The following is a 22,625-nucleotide window of genomic DNA, read 5'->3' as shown; positions in this document are numbered from 1 at the left end:
CTTCGGTGGGTTCGTGAGAAATCTTACCTCCATCCCTGATCTTCGCCGTCCTTTCCAAGTTCTCTGAAGGAATTGTCTGCTACCTTATAGTCAGAAACACGATGCGTGAATATAGATTGGTTCCGTCACATGAATTCTCTTCTTTACCTCCCCCCTCCCGGTTCCCCCCGAACCCCTCCTCTTTGATGGGGTTGAAAACATGTCACAAATGGTATTTTGTGCCACAAATGGTATTTTGGAATCGGCACTGTAAGCCCCCCACCCCCAGCTCTCCAAATGATTGATGGGTGATTTCCTTTCCGTTTCCCCCTTGCCCCGTCCTCTGGAAGGTCATTCGATTTGGGACATGGTGATTCATTCCATCGCGGACCTCCCTCCGGGACCTGGCTTGGCTCAGGTGGGCTGCAAACACCAGGGCTGGTTTAGGGGCCCTGACTCGTGGCTTCAAATTTCCTAGACCAACAGGAAGCAAAGCCGGACCACATTAGACAGGGCTGGGGGCACATGGGTGCAGGTGGGGACTCGGCGTTGGATTCCTCTGTGGTCTCTGCTGGAACCCTGAGCTCACGGCCTCTGACTCTGTGGGGTATGTTCGCTTTGGGTGCGGCCCCCTTTGGAGACCTTTCGGTGCTTCTCTATACCCCCCGCATCGGCGTGTGAGGTCTGCTGCACCAAGTACCACCAGCTGGGAGCTTGAACAGCAGACATTTGTTTCCCCACCCACAGTCCTGGAGGCTGAAGGGCCCAGATCAAGGCGTCAGCAGTTCGGTTCCTCCTGAGCCTCTCTCCCTGGTGTGTGGACCGCCATCCTGTCCCCGTGTCCTCACACGGCGTCCCTCTGGATGTGTCTGTGTCCCCATCCCCTCCTCTCCTTCACCTGACACCCTATGATCTCCTGTTACCTTCATCACCTCTTTAAAGACCAGAACCCCAAATACAGTCACATTCTGAGGTCCCGGGGGGCAAGGACTCCAGCGTACTGAGGAAAGGACTCTTTCTCCCAAGGTCAGAACATGGTTGGACACTCAAGTGAGGCACCAGCTCCCAGAGACACGTTCTCTCCTCTTAGTCTAGTCCCAGCCCGTCCAGGACGGCTGTGGTCCGGCGAGCGAGCCCTAGGTGTTCCAATGTTAGTGCTCGGTCACCAGGACAGCGTTTGTCACTTCAGTTGGAGTTATTCACACTTGTCCCTGGTGCTGCCCAGGACCCCAGCTTCCTGGATGCAGCAGGCTCACAGCTGTGATCCACGAGTTCCTGTCCCACTGCTCCGGCACGCCAGCCTGCCCAGCACGGCATGTCGCGAAGGAGTTGGGAAGGGACCCCAGGGCCCTGAGCCCCTCCTCCAGCCACCTCTGCTGCTGCTTCCTCTGTTTGGTGCCACAAATACAGCAGCTTAGGGCGTGCTGGCAGAGGAAGGGGAGGGGGGATCCGTAGGGCCAGGCCCAGCTTTGGGGAGAGGGAAATGAGAGCATGGTCCTTGAGGTATTGCTACTCCCACAGGAGCTGCAGGGAGGGGTGCTGAGGTCTGCAGTGGAGACCCTGTCCTCTCCCTTCCCCAGGACTCCCCCGCCTCCAAGAGCACGGAGTGGACAGGTTATGAGCAATGGAAAGATAGTCGGTGTTGCGTCCACGTTTTGTGCAGAAAAAAAAAAAACACAAGAACCAGAGCCTTCCTTATTCTGGTTATTCTCTCACTTGGGAAGGGACCCCTGTATGCCAGCGACTTCCTTCCAAAACCCATCGGCCAGAATGTGTCACCTGACCACCGAGGGGGTTGCCAGAGAACCCGTGGCACGGGAGTATTTGTTCCCGGGCACCTGCCATCCCTGGGCCAAAGCAGTGGCTGTTAGTCAGCAGAAAGGCAGAGGTGGACATCAGGCAGGCAGCCAGCAGGGGGGCCACATTTGGGACAATGACCACCTCTGGGAAGCCAGACCCCTTCCTTCGCCAGCACGCACACAGCTACCACAGAGACTTTAGGAGACCTCGATCCCCTTTCCTTTTCCTTTCCTTTTCCTCTTCCTTTCCTTTTCCTTTTCCTTTCCCTTTTCCTTTCCTTTCCATTTTATTTTTATTTTAAATGTTTCTTTATTTATTTGAGAGAGACAAAGCACGAGTGGAGAAGGGGCAGAGAGAGGGAGACACAGAACCCGAAGCAGGCTCCGGGCCCTGAGTTGTCAGAACACAGCCCGATGTGGGGCTCGAACTCAAAAACGGTGAGATCATGACCTGAGCCAAAGTCCGACGCTCAACCGACTGAGCCACCCAGGCGCCCCCCCCCCCTTTTTTAATTCTAAATATCTTTATTGGCATAGAATCCACACGCCATATAATTCTGGGCTTTCCTGCTCACAGGCCGATGGCTGTTGGCACAGTCACAGAATTGTGCCACCGTCACCCCACCCATCTTAAAACATGTGCATCACCCCCAAAAAGAAACTCTGTGCCTGTTAGCTACCGCTGCCCCCCAGCCACAGGCAGCCACTAACTTCTGTCCCACCCACATAGATCTGACTTGGTGCATACAGGGAAAATCCTGTGTCTTGAGGCTTTTCTGTGCTTGGCTTCTCACACTCAGCATATTCTCAAGGTCCTTCCTTGTTTGTGTATCCAAATTCCTCTTTGTGGCTGAATATCCCTCCTTTGTGTGTATTCATTCGCCTACTGATGATTGAATTGGTTGTTTTCTCCTTCAGGCTCTCCTGAACGCCAGCTTTCACGTATTTCCCCGGGGCAGGTGCCTAGGGGCTCAGCCACTGTGCGTCTTCTGAATGCCCTAAGGATGTCCACCAATTAGGTTCCCATCCTAGACTGCAGCCGGTGACCCATCGACCAGCCAGGCAAGAGATCTTCTGTGATTGCCAGCCACGTTTTGTCGGGAATTACGCCGCATCTTTCCTGTGGCCCACGCAGGAGAAAAATGAACACTCAGGTATTTTCCCTCCCAGTTTTCTCGCATATGCTCTCTGCTCCTACAAGGGAAAATGGAAACTCCCATCAGCAGAAAACCCTAGCCTGCATTCCGGGATTCACCTCTCTCTCCCCAGTAGCTGTGGCTTCATGCGCCCGCCCCCCCTTACAGCCTCACATCCTGTCTCTGGCAGCTGACAGCACCTAAGGGGCCACCCTGAGGTTTCGATGGTAACCCGACCTCCTGCCTGCCCCTCCTTAACCAGGCTGTGCCCCCCCGGGGGAGTACAGTGTATCCAATTATTTTTACCCTTGTGTGTGTGCGTGTTTGTAAGCTATCATGGTGAGTTGGGAGAACAAAGGTGATATAAGCCCCTTCTGGCATTTTCTATGGCTATTTTGTTTTCAGTGACTTCAAACCTCCCCCAGAGATCGCAGTGGTGGGGGTTCCAGAGGGCACTTGGACAGGGGGTCCGACAATTGCTTCCACATTCATTGTTTGTTTGCTAATTCAGACGATAGTCTCACGCCCAACCCCGTGCCAGGATTGAAGGCGGAGAACCCAGTCCTGCCCTCAAAACTGCAAACTCGAGCAGGCAGGAGAGGCCGTGGCCGGACCTTGCTGACGCAGGAGCAGAGTGCGGCCCTGGAGTCACGTGGGGGAGGCCGGTCACTCTCGTCCCCTCTCCTTGGAGAAAGCAGGTCAGGGGAGCAGCCTCGCTGTCAGTCTGCTGTTACCTCGCTCTGCAGGCTCTCTGAAGGCCTCCTGGTCACCCTGCCAGTGAAGGAGGGATCCCGACCCAAAGCAGACGCACGGCGCTAACAGCAGACAGAGGAGACGGACGGCAGCTTCCAGCGGCCACACGCATCACAGGCCAGCAGGAAGACCTGGCCACGCGGGGCTCCTGGGGCGGACCACGGGAACAGCCAGCCAGCACGGGGTGAAGCCTGTGAGGCTGAGGGCTGGGCGGGGGCGGCTGTCCAGCCACGGGGCTAGCATGTGGGGGCCTCCCTGCCGGGCGGTGGGCACACATGTGTGCCAAGAGCAGGGAAGCCCAGAGCTGGGCCGCTGCGACCCAGAGATGACAAGACAGCACAGGAGTCTTTAGGTCTCCTGTCATCGGGGCTTTTCGGCTAATCCCTGGAGGGTCAGCTGCCCTGGAGCTGTGGTGACAGCCTCGCCCGCCAGCCCGGTCGGGAAGGGGTCATGGGTGATGATCCCAACACAGGAGGGCCGGGAGGAACGTTTTCCCTCCCAGACACCTCCAGAGGCCACCCTGGGCCTGCCCAGGACACTGTTTTGCTCCAACGTTAAGAATCCCCCCCTGATGGGACGTTTGGTTTTCTGGCATTGCCCTGTGTTTAACCCTCTGGACTGGGTGGCTGCATGCATTTCTCTAGAATCCCTCTGTCCCCTACTGGCCGCCGTCCACCCTGTGTCAAATCAACTCCCTGGGTCCCAGCTCAGGCAGCCCCCATCCTCCCCAGCCCAGGGCTGGTGCTGCCTTCTTGCCCCACCCCTGCCTGGGCTTGTGGGCAGCTGTCCAGTGGAGTCCCTGCTCACCCCCCTCAGCTGGGGTCCCCAGGCTCCCCCCCCGCACAGCCCGTCCTGAGTTTGTTCCCTGCCCGGTGTGGCCAAGGGAACAGGGACCTGAGGACCCATCCTGCTTGGGCACATTTGTCTTTAGTGACAGTAAGATTCCTTCCTGCACAAGCCCGCACCACTGTGTGCCCTGTCTACCCCAGGCTGGAGCTCGAGGGCCTTTTCCATGGGAGCCCTGACACCCCCCCCCCCCAACCCTGGCTGGCTCTACTCTCTCTAACATTCCGAGGATGCCTTCCTGGGCGGGAATTCCTGACCCACAGAGATGGTCTTGATGACCAAACACGGGCCCTTCTCCACAGAGGTGGGGAACGCTCGTTGCCAATGTGTTTAGAAGAACAGGATTTGTCTTGGGGACAAAAGTTCAAGGGTGTTTATTCATTTGACTGGTATGTATTAACCACCATATGCCATGCACTGTCCTAAGTTCTGGGAAAATAAAAGTTTAAAAAGAGAGAGAGAGAGAGAGAGAGGCGCCTGGGAGGCTCAGTCGGTTAAGCATCTGACTTCAGCTCAAGCCATGATCTCACAGTTCGTGGGTTCGAGCCCCGCGTCGGGCTCTGCGCTGACAGCTGAGAGCCTGGAGCCTGCTTCGGATTCTGTGTCCCCTGCTCTCTCTCTGCCCCTCCCCAACTCGTGCTCTGTCTCTCTCTGTCTCTCAAAAATGAATAAACATTAAATAAGCAATAAATAAATAAAGAAACAAACAAATAAATAAATAAAAAGAGAGAGAAAGAAAAACCTTTGCCCTCATGGAGCTTACATTCTGTCAGGGAGGCAGACAATAATAGAATAAATAACTAAAATATACCATCTGTTTTAAAAGTGCTTCTATAAAGGAAAGTAAAAATCAGGGGTGAGGAGCTGAGGTCGGGGAAGTTGAGATTCAAAATGTGTCTATCAGGGAAGGCTTCCCAGTAAAGGGGGCTTCCGAGCAAAACCTGAAGAGGGTAAGGGGACAGTCCTGTGGGAAGACAGTTCCAAGTGGAAGGGAGTGTATGTGCAAAGGTCCTGAGGCAGGGCCAAAGGGCCAGCAGGGAAGCCTTCTTGGTGAGCAGAGGACAGAGGGTGGGGACGAGGCCCCCTTCCCACAGCAGGGTGGCATCAGAAGCCTTCGGTTTTCATTCCAGGTGAAATGGAAACCCCCCAAGGGGCCAATGGAGGAAACACAGGAGCAGATTCAAACTTCTGAACGTCCCGCCTACTGCCGATGTCCCGGTGGAAGTGTGCCATCCATCAGGAGCTGCCCTGGGTCCGGGCCCTGCAACCCCAGCTCCACCCTGACCAGCTAGCCCTGCACGCTTTGCCGGGGGCGGGGAGACTGCCTTTTCTGCCTTCTGGTGGCCCTTTTGTAGCTGTTTCCTGGGCTCTGTCTCCTCGTGGAACGAAGTAACGCCTGAAGCAGCCTGTGTCTAGAGCGCGGCCCCTCTTATGCCCTGGCCGCCGAAGGACAGGAGAGTCTCACTAAGCCTCACGTTGGCTCATCATCTGTTCTGCAAGTAGGTTTTTGGGGGTGTGGTGCCCCAACCATCGAAGGCCATCATTTCCAGGAGACTCCTCAGAGGAGATCAGAGGGGAGCCAGGCGGTCCCCTGTGGCAGGGGGTGGGGTGCAGGGGGGCCAGTTCTGAAGGGCTCTGGAATCCCCGGGGCCAAAACCAGGGTTTCCATCTGACAACAACCGCGCCGGGCACGCACGCGGAAGCGGAACCTCGGCCAGCTCAGCCCCAGCATAGCCTGCGGTTTTCGTCATTCCCATCCTGCAGGTGAGGACAACGGGGCACCAGAGAGGCTGACGTGATTCACCACGTGTGCGCTTACGGCCACCACGTCCAGGAGCTGCGTCTCTCCCCCAGGGCCCACGCTGCCCCCGCCCCAGCTCCCGTCCATCAGTACCACATTTCTCTTTGCACATTTCCTGGGGGAAGAATCCTAATTTGGCTTTGGAAGTACTATTAATACCGACTTTACACTTTTCTTTGTCCATTTGGAGCCATTTGTTTTTTCTTTTCCGGGTCTCAAACAATTCTGCAGGCCTGTGATGAGCCGGCTGGCCCGGCCACACCCACACCCGCTGCCCCCCGCGCCCACAGCCTTATCGTCGCTCCTGCAGGCCAGCTGACTCCGGGTTGGCTCTGCACAGCAGAACTTCCTGGCGTCTGTCCCTGCCCTCGGGAACATTCTGCCCTTCCTGGGAACATGCCTTTGAGCTTGCCGAAGTCTGGTTTCCCTCCTACGCATCCTGAGAGCTGCTTGCAAGAGACGATGGACCAGCTTCACCTGCCCCCTCACTCCCCGGGCCTCAGCGCCTTCCCTGCACCCAGGTCGCCCGCGAGCATCGATTTCACACAGATGAACAGCTCCTTCCCATGGGAGTTCAAGATAACTCCTGCCGCTCAGTCATCTTTAAAATTGTTCCTTAACTGTCCCTGTCCCGAGTTTCATTTTTCCTCGGCGTTCAATTAAATTAAGCTGCTAGCGGCCGCACATTTTAATTTTCCTGTTTCACACCGGATAATAAATAGTGATCGGGGAACAGGATGGCCTCTTCCCTTGGCCTTCTCTCCTCCCCCTCACCTCTCGTTTCTCTACATCTCATTCCCTGAGTGCGTCTGAGTGTCTTGAGGGCCTCGGACCCCTTGATGAGGCCGGCAGGGCCTTGACTGCACGCCTGCATTATTCCCGGGCTCGGTCCTGGGCTGGCAGAAGGAGGTGGGATGTCAAAGGCAGCCGAGCTTGTCTTGGAGAGTGAAAGCTGCAGGCAGACTCCCACATCTCTGGCTCCTGAGATCTGCCCGTCTCCGGCTGTCAGCGGCCAGAGGATGGTCATGAGGCGGCAGCTCTGGGACCCCAGCTGCTGGGAGCCCGCGGTCTTTTCAGGCCAGCTCAGACCCCGCACTTGGTGAGTGCGGCGGGGCCCAGACATGAGGCTCCCCGCCTGTGCAAGCTGGGGTGACCCCCAGGCTCCAGCCTCGGAGACCCGCCCTCGGCAGGTGCCAGGGGCTGTGCTTTTCTCAGGGGGAGTTTTCAGGGGGAGCCCCGTGGTTTGATGGAAAAGTAACACTCATGAAAAGAAGACGTCATTTAAGACGTTTTTCTCCAGGTCAGGTTTTGCTTTAAATCCTTACCTATCATATCTTAATCTTCTCCGAGTTTTGAAACGTAGGCATTCCTGTCACCTGTTTAAAGAAGAGAAAACTGATGATGTTCTGAGGAGCCCGGTAATGTCCCCAGGAGGTTGTGGCACCAGAACTTCAAGCCTTATCCTTTTTTTTTTTTTTTTTTCTTTTTCTGTCAAACCATCTGTCCCTGGTTTTCTTCTCCAAGGAGGCCTCATTGATATTTCCAGGGTAACTGTTCCAGAAGCATTACAGTTTGGCCAGCCCTTTTATGGATTTGTCTCTCAGGGGTGACTCATTGTCATCAGTAGGTTTAGGGCACTAGTTTGAGGAAATCCCGAGAGGGCAAATTCTGGAGTCTGGCTATTTGGATTTAATTCCTGTCCCGCATCTTATTAGCTATGGGTTCTTTGCCAAGTCCTGGTTATTTCATCTTTAAGATAGGTTCAGCTAGGGACGCCTCAACAGCTCAGTCGGTTAAGCGTCCGACTCTTGATTTCTGCTCAAGTCATGATCTCATGGTTCGTGAGATTGAGCCCTGCATCAGGCTCTGCACCAACAGCACAGAGCCTGCTTGGGATTCTCTCTGCCTCTCTGTCTGGCGCTCTCTCCCAAAATAAATAACATTTAAAAAAATTTAAAAATATAAAATAAGGTCAGCTGCTCTAACAAGAAGATCCAAACCCGTAATGATTTCAACAGGACAAATGTTCCCTTTTTTCTCATACAACTGTTGGCAGGTAGGTAGCTCTGTTCTAAGGGCTCATTTGGAGACCGGGGTTCTTCTTCACACTTCTCAATAATCCCCAGTCAGTCAGAAGCACAGGTGATGCAACACATGCTGAATGTCCTACAGTTTGGTTCTGTTCTGCACTCCCTGGAGATAGCACCAGACCCCATGGGTGACGGCCTCAGTCCCAGGAGACTGTCCCCCACTTCACATGCCAATTGCATGTCCAGAGTGTCACCTGTGCCTCTGACCCACTGTCTATAAATCAGAGGCCCCATGACCCCTTCCTCAAGGGTTAATGTTCTACAGTGCCTCAAATAACTCAGAGAAACATTTACTTACATTTATTAGTTTATTACAGAGAATATTATAAAGGATACAGATGAACAGCCAAATGGCAAACTATTTGGGGCAGAGGTCCAAAAGGGTCCCCAAAGCAGGAGCTTCTGTCCTCGGGGAACTAAGATGTGCCACCCTCCCGGCACGCAGATGTGTTTATCAGCCTGGAAGCTCTCCAAACCTCAACACTTTGGGTTTTTTATGGAGGCCTCATGACATAGGCATGATTGATTCAATTGTTGGCCACTGATGTTCAGTTCAACCTGTAGCCCCTCTCCCCTCCCAGGAGGGCAGGGGTAGGAAGGAAAGTTTCAACTTCCCACTCATGGTTGGTTCCCTTAGCATCTTTTGGTAACCTAGGAACTTTTCCAAAAGCCACCTCATTAACATAACAAAAGACACCTTTATCATTCATCACTTAGGAAATTCCTGGGGTTTTAAGAGCTCTGTGCCAGGAACTGGGATGAAGACCAAGTATATGTTTCTTATTATAAATCACAATACCACAGCAGAGTTCTACTGCTAAAAGAAAAAGGAGGAAATAGATACTGGGATATAATTAGCAATTTGCCAAAGGTGATGGTCCTGGACCCCATAGGTTTTCTGAGAAGATTAAATGAGACACACATATATAAAGCTTTGAGTATAAATAGGTGGCATTTGCTAAAACCTCCTGAAATGGTTTTATTAATATCACCACTATTGTCACCATCATCATCATCATTATCACCATCATCACCACCATCATCACCCTCACCACCATCATCATCACCATCACCATCATCACCATCATCGTCATTGCCATCATCATTATCTTATTCATCAGCTCAAGCCAGCAAGAAGAATAATTGGGCTTATATTAACATTCTTGTTTTCTAGTCACAGGTATATTTTTCTAATCATTTCTGCCTCCATTCACTTCCAGAATTCAAATGCAAACAGAAGCCTAATTTATCACTACATCAGGTTCAGTAAATGCTAGTTTGATACAGTAATTCACACAGGTTTTACAAATGGTTTTGATCATAAGAATTCACAGTAAGCCTTGTAAATATGTGCGCAGCTTTAAAATGGCATGTCTCTGACCCAGCAACTTTGCTTTTGAGATTTTACATGAAGGAAATAACCACAGAGAAGCAAAAAGATTTATCTACTGGGATGTTTCTCGCAGCAATATTTATAACAGTTGAAAAATTGGAAACAACCTGAATGTTGAAGAATAGAGGCTTGGTAAAATAAATTATACTATATCTATATAATAAAATGCTATACAGCTTTAAAAATTATACTGTTGAAGAATATTCAAATATATGGAAAAATGTTCATGATATATATTTGTTAAATAAAAAAGCAAATTTGAAAACAGTGTGAGAAAAATTATAATCTTGGTTTGTGGAGGAAAAGCATCTATCAGGGAAGAATGCAGACTGTGGAAGTGGAAAGATTTGAATCCTGGTTCTTCCATGTTCCTTGGGCAAGACACTTAACTTTTGTGCCTCACTTCCCTCTTTTGCAAAATGTGAATTATAATAATACTCTCCTTAGAGGGGGCCCAGGCAAAACCCCCTCCCCTTCCTTCAACACAGCATACCTGGCAGATGGTTCTTCAATCTCTATTTGGATACCTCTGATGAATGGGTCCCTCAACACCTCCCATACTGGCCATAAGTGGAAGAACTCTAACCACAAACTACTCATTGAATGGATGGAACCCACCTTGAAACTTACATTGTCCAGGCTGGGACTTGTGTTTTCATTGTTACGACTTCATTGTTATGACTAATAAAAGGGCAGTGGGCATTTGATGCATACATGCAGTTGTTGTGAGGCTTAGGTTTCTTACCTGGATTCCCAGAAAATCCATGTGAATTGTCTTGGGGCCATCTGTAGACTAGCCCAGTAGTCTTGGTTAGGGAAAGGGAGCTGAACAGAACCACTAAAGCAGGGTGCAAATGGTATAACTTATGGAGACATCTCTGATATCCAGTCAGAGATCAAGAAATACTCAGAAAATCAGTCTCACCTCTGCCACTAAAGAATCAGTTGACCTTGGGCACATCACTGTTCTTAAAGTTTCAGCTTCCTTGACTGACAAAGAGAGATGGAGAGAAGTAGGGTTTCAGGCATCCTTTTAAGGGAGGGTACCCCTTTGTTGAAATGTCATACAGTGCAGCAGGCCATTGTGTCAAATAAATGAGGAAAGATGTTATTGGCAAGATAAGGGAGTAAGGGGATCCAGGACATCCCTGCTCCTCCTCCTTATGTGTGCCCAGAGACGGTAGTGTCTCTGTGGGACCCAGCTGCAACTTTGTCTTCATATTTATGCAAACATAAAATTAACACCCGTAGCACTCTGCACAACAGCCACAGGTGGGAAGAACCCAAACCCCATTGATGGGCAAGTGGACCAACAGGTTGAAACATGGGTGTCCGTACCGTGGAATATTGCTCAGTCATAAAAGAAATTCAACACTGACATACCCTACAATGTGACAAGCCTGAAAACATTATGCTAAATGAAAGCAGCCGGTCACAAAGGGCCATGTGTGTATATAACACATCCAGAATAGGTCAGGTCTGTCCTTAGAGACAGAGACAAGATTGGTGATTGCCAGAGACTGGGGGGAGAGGAAGGCTGGGGGTGATCGCTAATGGGTATGAGTTTCCTTTTGGGGTGATAAGAATGTTTTGGAAAGTAGATAGTGGGTGGACAGCATTGTGAATTCACTGAATGTCATGGTTTTATTTAAATGTGGAATTGTTCACTTTAAAATGATTAATTTTATGCTATGTGAATTTTAGCTCACCAAAAAAGCCCAAAACATTTACACGCAGAAGGGGAATAATGTTCACCTAACCCACACATAGCAATCACAGAGCATTTCATATTTTAAAATACTTGTTTCAGTCCCCTCTCCCCCCATCTGTAGGGCAAACGTTGCCCTCTTTCTGGAGTTGATCTGCCAGGAGTAGGACCCGGGTTGGTAGGCTCCTATCTGCCTTCCACCAGACAGCTGTCCATCCTCTCACTCTGGAGCATGATCCTTGCTGATGCCAGTGGTTGTTCCTGGCTTTGTGGAGGGACAGTGGCATCTGGTCGTGGCCCAGGTAGGCTGCTTATGGTGTCAGGGGTCAAATGCACAGCACCAGGCTCTCACTAATTGATAACAAGGTGCCCAGAGCTCTAAATGCACTTCACCCATTTGGCTATAACCCAGGCTGGTGGGTGGTGCCACAATGGTGTGGAGGGTTGGAAACTGGCCCCATTCTTTCAACAGGTAACTATTGAATGCCCATTACGGATTCCTGTCCAGACCCCATGCTGGGTGCTGGGACTTCAGTGGTGAACGGGACTTATCTGGCGCCCCAGAGCAGAGAGCTCACAGCCTAATACCAGAGGCAGGCTTCCTAATGAGGCCATTATAATGTAACATCTGGAACAGTGCACACTGTGGGGCTCCACAAGATCAGTGGGAGGGATCTCAGAGGGTGACCCTCCAAACTTCTTAAAGGAGCAGGAGTTTTCATCCACATCATCCACACCCAAACAGGTGGGGAAGAGAAGGTTCAGGAAACCCACCCCCAGCCCCAACCTCTGTGCAGGTGAAGTTCCTGAGCAGCGAGAGTGTCCCCTGCCACCCTGCCATGTGAGGGTTAATGTACTAAGTAGGGTGTGGGGCAGGACAATAACACATTGGGTTTGACTTTGGGATATGTGCCCCCTTACCTGGGAGACTAGATTTTGGTGGGGGAGGGGAGGGGAGACCCATTGGGTCAAGGAGACCTGGCCTAGGTGTTCAGGTGAAAGTTGCCATCAGGCTCCTGGGTGATGATGAAGACAGAGAGCTAGGAGAGAGAGGGATGGGGTCAAGAGGGATATGAGGAAGGGAGGGTTCAGCAGGGGCTGATGTTGAAGGCTTGGTTGGGGAGGGCAGGGAAGGAGGCACGGACAGAATATCAGGACTGGGCAGTGATGGACAAGGGACCTTTACTGAGATCAGGACATAGAAAGGGTCAGATTTGGAAGGATGGCAGATGATACTGAGTGTAAGGTACTTGAGGGCACCCAGGTGGAACTTTCTGCAGGTCAATAGAGTCCCTATCTGAAGCTTGGGATATCAGACAGTACAGACATCCAAATCTGTGGGCAGTGAGACTGAAACCAGACAACAACCAGACCATGGATGAACACAGAACTCTGGCCCACAGCCCTCAGCAACAAGTCCAAGAAAGAAGTCCACTGAAACCTCAGCAATCAGCCCCAAATGGCCAGGATGTGGTCAGGAACTGCCAGCTTCCCTAACAATTGCTCCCTCTCCCAACTCAGGGCCAACCACAGAAAGCCACATGCACTCACCTAACTAATCACAGGGGACACTCATCCTCTGTAGTTGGCCACCTCCAGCTTTTCCAGGCCCACAACCTCCCTGCTCCCCCATGAAGCTCTCCTCCTCCCCTGCCTGGCTTTGAGTCTCTGACAAATACAGGCAGGTGACAGTGGCTGACCCTTTTGTTATAGAAGACCCTGAGTAAACCCTTTTCACTTGTTCTCATCTCCTCAAGAGTACAGCATCCACAGCAAACAACAGTGGTCAGTTGTGTAACTGAAGGCTAGAAGTGGACAGGTTACTGGGGGCATGTGTCCTGTGAGAAGAGCAAAGCCCAGAGGCCCAAATCGTAAGGAACCCTGGCATTTACCAAGTGGGTAAGGACAGAAGGAGGACTGGTAAGAGGTCCAGAGGGAGCCCTGTGAGTGTGCACTCACATGTGTGCAGAGAACTCAGGCTTACCCAGCCTGGGAGGGCAGAAGCTGTAAAGCCAGCCTGCTGCCCCAGCCCAGCCCAAGGGCTCCAGACACCTCGTTGGCCTCATCATGACACCTTGGCAGGCTGCAGAGATTAGCGTGGCCTCCAGCCCTTCACTGACCTGGGGGAAGTCCCCAATCCCTGCCTATGCCCATTCCCAAATCCTCACACCTTTTTCTTCTACTCATTGATGGGCCTGAATTCAATTAGTAATCATGTTGCCAGCATGTGCTCTGTGCACAGACCCCCTTTTAGACAAGTTCTGAGGGTACCAAAAGGCATGCAAACAGAAGACAAGAAGGCCAAGTCTTTCCTTTGAGGTGTTCACAGCCTCATCACCGGCAAAGGCTCAGTCCTGATCATGGACAGCACCACGGACAGCGCTGAATCAAGAAAACAGACCTAAGGAAAGCCCAGTTTATGATTTTTAAGCCCATTCCAGGCAGTCAGGTGTTGAGAACTAATGCCACCTAGCTTTGCAAGGACCAACTAATGGCTCCCTAAATGAACTTTGGTCCCAGTGAGACTTGGGTTAACTGTTATCTGGATGCAAAGATCCGAAGAGACTGTGGAGGGAGACCACCCACAAAGTGGCCCATGCACTTCAACTTCTCAGAGTTTATGAAGGCCTACTGTGTGCCAGTCCTCGGGGCTACAGGGATCTACACAGCACAGCTCTTCCTCCAGTCTCCTCTGTCATAGGATTGGGGGGTGGGGGTGATGGAATCAGGATGAGCTTGGCATAGCGCCTGGTGCAGAGTAGGTCTCTTGCTTAGCGCTTTTATGTAGATATTCCTATTCCATCCTTATAACAACTTATGAGGTGGGTGCATTCTGTCACAATGTACAAAACAGGAAACTGAGACAGAGAGGTTGAGTAGCTGGCATAGGTCATGCTCTCAGTCCATTCCGGCTGCTGTAACAAAAATACTGCAGACTGAATGGCTTAAACCAACAAACACTTCTTTCTCTGGAGACTAGAAGTCCTAGATCAAGTCTCCAGTAGATCTGGTGTCTGGTGAGAGCCCCTGTCTGGGTTCATGAACAACTGTCTTGTCACTGCATCCTCAAGTGGTAGGAGAGGAAGGAAGCCCTCTGGGGTCCCTGGGACAAGGGCACACACTCATGACCTAATCACCTCCCACAGGTGCCAAATTGGGGGGGTCAGGATTTCAACATGTGAATTCAGAAGGACACATTCAGTCTACAGCAGTCTTGCTTCCAGGAAGTATATTTAAGTCCAGGCACTACATCCCATAGTTGGCCCACAACCTGTAGATCCCACTGTACTCTGGGGCCAGTTGACCTCTCAGTGGGGCCAGCCTTCTGGAGATAAAGTAATAACGCATTTTTAAAAAAATTTTCAGCTTTCTTGTGATATAGTTGACGTACACCATTGTGTAAGTTTAAGGCATACAATGTGTTTGATACACTTACATATTGCAAGGTGATAATCACCATGGTTTTAGCTAATGCCAACAATACGTCACACAATTACCATTTCTTTTCTGTGATGAGAACATTTAAGATCCATTCTTCTGGCAACTTTCAAGTACATGGTACAGTATTGTTAACTATAATCACTATGTTTTACATTAGATCCCCAGATCTTATTAATTTTATAATTGGAAGCTTGTACCCTTTGACCAACATCACCCCCATTTTCCCACCCCCACCCTCAGCCCCTGCTAACCAGGGCTCTACTCTCTGTCCCTTTGAGTTTGGCTTTTCTAGATTCCACGTGTAGGTAATATTATACAGCATGTGTCTTTCTCTGTCTGGCTTAGCTCACTTAGTATAATGCCCTTATGGTCCATCCTCATTGTTACAAATGGCAGGATTACCGTCTTTCTTGTGGCTGAATAATATTCCAGTGTGTGTGTGTGTGTGTGTGTGTGTGTGTGAGACGCCTTACTTATCCATTCATTCACTGATGGACACAGGTGGTTTCCATGTCTTGGCTATTGTGAATAATGACACGATAAACATGGGGGTGCAACTGTGTCTTTAAGATCCTGTTTTCATTTCCTCCAGATAAATACCTCAGAAGAGAGATTGCTGGATTCTATTTTCAAGTTTTTCAGGCACCTCCGGGCTGTTTTCCACAGTGGCTGCGACAGTCGTGAGCGTTCCCTTCTCTCTGCGTCCTCCCCGACACTTGTTATCTCCTGTCTTCTTGTGGTTCAACAGATGTGAGGCGATATTTCACCATGGTTTTGATTTGCATTTCCCTGATGATTAAGGATGTTGAGCACCTTTTCATGTATTTGTTGGCCATTTGTGTGTGTTCTTTGGGGAAAATGTCTATTCAGTTTTTGCTTTTAAGTTTATTTATTTATTTTGAGAGAGTGAGAGTGCGTGTGCACATGAGCCAGCAGGGGAGGGGCAGAGAGAGAGAGGGAGAGAATCCCGAGCAGGCTCGACACCATCAGCACGGAGACTGATGTGGGGCTGGAGCTCACGAACCTTGAGATCCTGACCTGAGACAAAATCACAAGTTGGACACTCAACCGACCGAGCCACACAGGCGCCCCTGTGTATTCAGTGGTTCTGGTCATTTTAATTGGATTATTTTTTACTGTTGAGCTGTTTGAGTTCTTTATATATATTGGATATTAAATCCTTATCAAACGTATGATTTGCGAATAATTTCTCATACATAGTTTTAAAATATCTATACAATCCATTTTAATTTTCCTTTCATAGGGAAAATTGACATCCACAGTTAAAGACGATAGATGAAGTGCCATAGCAGTCACGATTCCACGCCAAAGCTAGATGTTTTCCACCTTAAAAATAGTGAAATCAAATGAATTAAAAAAAATAAATTGACTAAGGCTTAATCAGGCAATTCATTTAAATGTCTCTGGAAATTGAATGTACAAAAAGCATGCAAATCCAATGGTAATCTCCACTCTTCATGAAACGCTATTGGGGAGCTTGCTTTCCGTGCAGACATAATCCCGGAGTGAACGGAGGGAGCAACTTTCTGGGGGATGAACTTTATTTTTCTTCATAAATTGATTTTTACCTCAAAAGACTCGGACTTCTTCACAAATAGTCCGTGTGCACTTAACGACGCGGCTTTATTTTTAGTCTGGCTTTCTTTCTCCTGTTTCCAAATCAAGAATTCTCTGTAGACCCACCAGTGAGTCCAGGCTGCTGGAGAAAGTTCTCCCCAACCCCAGCGGGTGAGGGGCATTGCAGAAATGGAAAATTACTGCAGACTCTACTCAGAGCCCAGAACTCCTGAAACCGAGCCCTCCAAGCTTTCACATTCACAGCCAGGCAATGCATTTCAAATGCAAATCCCGTCACAATCTTCAAGAGTAACTGAACATTTAACTCCAAAGCCATTTCACAATTAGTCCTGTGTCCCATGGGGAAATTCAGCCATTGGCAAATGCAGACTCACTGCGTGAACAAAGGGTCCCTGGAAACTTTCCTTTTATCTTCAGTTGGAACAAGGGGGCACTTAAGTGCAGTGAGCAGTTACCCATTTGGATGGAGCTGTGGGAGGCCTGCCCCCGCCCCCTCCCTGGGGCCCACCGAGGGCCAGCATTCCACTTCATTTCTGTGGCGCCAGCTTTTACAAAGCGGTTTATGGCCTCATCCCCTGTGATCGCCCCAGCAGGCTTCCTGGTAGACCGGGAGAGCAGTGTAAGCTGTGTTGGCACATGAGGAAACTGAGGCAGGGAGAGGCAGATAGTTTGCCTAGGCCACAGCGGACCATCAGTACCTATTGGAGGCAGGAAGTCCTAGGATGAAGGGGACTAGAATAGGCCACCTGAAAATATGCCACTTTGGAAAAAAAAAAAAAAAAAAAAAAAGTGTTTTGAGCTGAATGCAATGAAGAAACCACAGATGCAGGAGAAATGCTCTGCCCTCCCTCACCTGCCTCAAAGCAGGACATAAATTTCCCTTGGAAGGTGTCCTCCTCTCCTGTACCTGGAAGGGAAGGACAACCTTCGTCAGCAGAGATGAGATGACACCAAGAGGGGCGTGAACAGAGCTTGCTAATAGGACTTTGTCCTCCATTACTCCCGCGTGCCGACCCACAATGCACCGAACCCTTGCCTTTGCCCCGTCCCTTCTTCTCCACAATTTGTCACCCTCAGTTAAAACGGTATGTAAGCCTCCGGGTCTAACCGCCTCATTGGGTCCTAGCTGCTTTTCTAGGAGGCTCTTGTGTGCATACGTAATAAACCTTTCCCCCTGTTAATCTGTCTTATCAGTTTGATTCATGGGTCCCAGGCCTAAGCCAACCTAACAAGGTGGAGGAAAAGGGTTTTGTTGCCTACAAGCACCAGACCCTGGCACTATCAGCCAGCACCCAAATGCCTTGGGATCAGCTTCTCTGGGCTGGTATTATGTGAAGAGTGCATTCTGTGTTTCTAGAGGTTTGTACCGTCATCAATCTTTCTCTACAAAAGGGCAGATAATAAATATTTTTGGTTTGAAGGCCATCCAGGTCCCTGTCACCACAGTTCAACTCTGCCATTATGGTTTGAAAGCTGCTACAGAAAATACGTGAACAAACAAGTACAGCTGTGTTTCAATAAAACTTTATTCAAAAAGCAAGTAGTGGGCCAAATGATGGGCGTGGCCCATGGGCGATAGTTTGCCAGCCTCTCACCTGTAGGTTGACACAGTGCTCAGAGATGTGAGCGTTCAGTGGATCATAGCAAATTTTGAGAGAACGATATGATAAAACTAAGTGTTTCATCCCTGTGGATAACAAATTTTTTACAAGTTTTCCCTAAGGTACGCCCTTCCCAAAGATGCTAAGCTTGTATTCTACACGGGTTAATTGTCGTCTGCAAATGAGATGGCTTCAGAGGGACTGGCTCACCTTCATCCCGTATCTGACTCCCACAGGCCAGCCCTCACACTGTCTTACCTCTCTTTCCCTCTGGGCCTCCCATCGTTACATGTAAGGTGCCACGCATCTCAAATTGTCCAGGACAGCCTCAGGACAGGCCCGTGGTTCTTGGCAAGGGGACTACTAGCCCTCTATTCACTTTCAACAGACCTGATTGGGGTGATGAATTACATTCCCACCCTGTAACCGTGCAGTGAGGGGCCAGTCATTCATACACTGAGCACAGGTTCAGTGAAGGCCTCCTATGTGTCAGCGTGCTATCAGGCTCTGGGGGGGACAAAGATCAGTAAGATAAATGTGTACTGTATATACCTTGTCTGTATGTGTCTGTGTACCGTGTGTATACAATATTATATAAATACACATATACGCAATGTATCTACAATATTGTCTATAAATATATACAGATCTATGTACACAATGTATATGCAGTATTGTGTGTATACACACATAATGTATATTCCATATATATATACATGTATGTATATATGTGTGTGTGTATATATATATATATATATATGCACGACCCTTACATCATGTAGCCCTGGTGGCCTGGTGGGGAGGCAGGAGAAAACACAAGCACCGTGGCAGGGGAAATTCCAGTGCCATGGAAGTAAGCAAAGAAGGCTTCCTGGAGGAAAAGGAGTTAGTCAAGAAGAGAAGAATCCAGAGTGCAACCTTCTAGCAGCGGGGACGACAATGTTAAAGTTCCAGAGCTGAGAAAGTTCCAGTGTGAGGAAAGCACTGCCTATAGTCTGGTGCTGCTGGAAAGCATAGATTTTCAGTAAAATAAATAAATAAATATATAATAAGAAAATTGTGTGTGTGTGTGTGCGCGTGCACACACAAATACACACACATCCACTTCTCTAGCTCTAATGCTTCCTGTACACTATCCTGGATTCTTCTTTATTAATAATAGACCTCATCGTTTCCATGTAATTTGTTAGTAGTTTAATATCTAATTACAAACCTCTTAACTCTTCATCTGGTAGTGAATAAGGCTATAACTGAGCAGGCAGACAGTAGCCATTAATTTACTAACATGACCTCTACCAACGACCTCACAAAATGTAACAGGAGGAACCTAACACACTCCATCACCTTCGGTGGCGATCTGCTGTTTTATGTTACTTGAAGAGAGCTTGGGGTGTCACCGTCTTACACATCAGAAGGGTAAGAGGTGAGGCAGATTTGAATCCAAAGCTTTCTACTGTCTACAGCAATACTGTTCACAAGAGCCCCGAGGTGGGAACAGCCCAAATGTCCATCACCAATGAATGCACAAACGAAGTGTCTTACACTCACACAGTGAACTATTATTCAGCCATAAAAAGGAATGCAGTGATCCCAGCTACAACATGGAGGAAACATGTTTGAAAACATTATGCTGAGTGAAAAAAAAAAAAAACAAACTCAGACAGACAACAAAGCATATATTTTATGGTTCCATTTACATGAAATGTCCATAACTGGAAAATCCATAAGAAAACAAAGTAAGCTGGTGGGTTCTAGGGGACTGGGGAATGCTTGCTAATGGGTACACAGCTCCTTTTGGGCTGATGAGAATATTCCAAAATTAAATAGTGGTTATGCTGGCACAACTCCCTAACTTCACTAAAAGACACTGGATATGCTGAAGTTCACTTGACAATATGTGAATTGTATCTCAGTGAAGCTTTGATCTATATGTCGTGTTAAGTGTCTCAGACCGGATCCTGTGGAAGGTGATGCAGAGGAAATGTTTTAGGCAAGAAAAACTCACTCAGCTTTGCATTTCGTTCAGTCCCTCATGCACACACACATTCAACGTGTCACCAGCCTTCAGAGTACCTGCCACAGCGCCAGGCATGGTGATCCAGCAAAGAATGAGATGACCCTGCCTTTCTGGAGTTTGGAGGCTGGTGGGCGAGACAGACTTTAAATCACTGACTATCACACCCTTATCACAGATACATGCTATAACACTAACTACTACATATACAAATTACTATTAAGTAATTTGTGTTAGGCGCTCTGGGAAAGGTGCCGAGTGTGGTGCAAGTCTATATATAACAGGAGAAACTGGAATCATGTCAGTCTTGGGGAACATGTAGGGTTCTCCCGAGGAAAAGACACCCAGACGAGATCTAAGGAATGAACAAGCTTAACCAGGTGAAGGACCAGATACGGGAGGTGAGGCTAGAGCTAGAAGTGGAGGGAAGAGCAAACATGAGAAACTGGAGATGAGAAGGGTCCACAGACATCTAGAGGTTTGGAGGTCCTGGGAGGCAGAAGCAGAAAGAATGAGAAGGTTGACGGGGGGTGGGAGGCAAGAGACAGGGTCTCACTTGAAGACCTGGGACCTTATCTTAAGGGCAAAGGGGAAAAAAGGGAAAACCTTTGTACGTAGTCGTGTGTGTGTGTGTGTGTGTGCGGCAAGATCACTCTGGAGGACTTGGAATGCTGTCAAGATGGCAGACGAGATATCCCTTAGTTCATCTGCGTGACAGAGCACCACAACCAGCTGGCTTATAAAGCACAGACATTTGTTTCTTGCGGTTCTGGAGGCTGGAAGTCTACGCTTTGGTGTCTCCTGAAGGCCATCATCTCACTGTGTCCTCACACGGCAGAAGGGGTAAGGGAGCTCTTTGGGGTCTCTATGTATAAGGACACGAATCCCATTCACGAGCGTTCCACCTCCATGACCTAATCACTTCTCGGAGGCCACACCTCCAAGCAGAGGGACACAAACATCCAGACCTTAGTAAAAAAAAACCCAAGAATTAATCCCAGATATACTGGATAAAACATAACAAAATGTATTTTAAGTGCATCTCTAAGATTCTAAGAAAAGAAACACCCTTGGTTTCAGGCATCACAAGAGATTTGCAAGCCAGAGTGACAAGCCCCTAGCTAAGGCTGATGCTCCTGGATGAAGCAGGCAGGTGAGGGGGGCAGGTGAGGGGGACAGGTGAGGTGGACAGGTGAGGTGGGCAGGTGAGGGGGACAGGTGGACTTGGAAATACGAGCTTCAGCTTTAACACCAAGAAGTCAGCAGCAGATGAGGCTGAAAACCCATGCAAATTGGGGGAACTGGAAGGAAGACCCTAAATAAAAATCTGTTAATTGTTGCAACCTCGGAGATAGAAGGAACTCCCATGTGTATGAGGAGAGGTGAGGAAGTTCAGATGCCTCTGCGTGGATTCAGGATGAAAAAAAATCCGTATGAGCAAAAACTCACTTGGAGCTGTGTTCAGGTGTCAAGACTTATCAACATGGCCTTATGATGTCTTTACAACGTTTGAGATCAGCAAACCCAAACCCGCCCTGGAGGGACACTCCCTCCTCACCCGTCCAGAGCAACCTCAAAGGAAATAGAAAACCGCGGTAAAGACAAGTGTCTGATCAGTAACCCAGGACCCTTGGAGGCTCATTAACCTTCGTTAACATCACAGAGATGGATGACGGGACAGACACCCAGGGAGGAACCAGGGCCTGTGTCCCTCATCTCCTTGGCTGCTGTATCCAGCTGCCTCAGCCCTCCACTTGGGGGTCTGATGGGTCCTTCACACTGCTGACCTCCTGCCTCCCCAGCACATGCCTCTTCCAGTGCCCATTTCAGGAGGTAACAAGGCCACTTGTCCAGATGTCTGTGGTCATCCCTAACCCCCTCTTTCTCATACTTCACACCTGACCTCATTCATCATTAAGCAATAAAATAAAATATGTTTCCTACAAGTAGAAGAGAATTCTTTGATCTGCAAACCTTCTAAAATAATGTCCTTGCTTTTAAACTGTGAACTGTCATGCATTTTAGTATTGTGAGGTCATTTTGGTGAAAATACTAATGAAAGAGAATTGGATAGGGTAGGGTAGAGTAGAATGGGGTCGGGCAGGGTATGGTAGGGTGGGACAAGGTAGGGTAGGGTAGGATAAAGTAGGGTAGAGTAGGTTAGGGTACAGTAGGGTAGGGAAGGGTAAGGTAGGGTAGGATAGGGCAGAGCAGAAGAGAAGAGAATAGAAAATATCAGAATGAATCACATGTAGTCAGGGGAAGCAAGGTTTAGAGCAAGTGTATGTGTGTTTACACATGCATTTGGGTACTGGTCACAGAATTGAGTTGTGTGTGAATGTACACACATGTGCATACACAGTGAGTCACAAAAGGCACCGTGATTGAGTGTATTTATCAGAACTCAGAATATCAGTACTCAACATTGGGCTGGAGGTCCTGACCAGCACAGTAACACAAGAAAA

The sequence above is a fragment of the Lynx canadensis genome, chromosome C1 (assembly GCF_007474595.2).
Source record: "Lynx canadensis isolate LIC74 chromosome C1, mLynCan4.pri.v2, whole genome shotgun sequence".
In the NCBI taxonomy this organism is placed as follows: Eukaryota; Metazoa; Chordata; class Mammalia; order Carnivora; family Felidae; genus Lynx; species Lynx canadensis.
The sequence above is the reverse complement of the archived record's forward strand: the minus strand, read 5'-3'. Positions refer to the sequence as shown.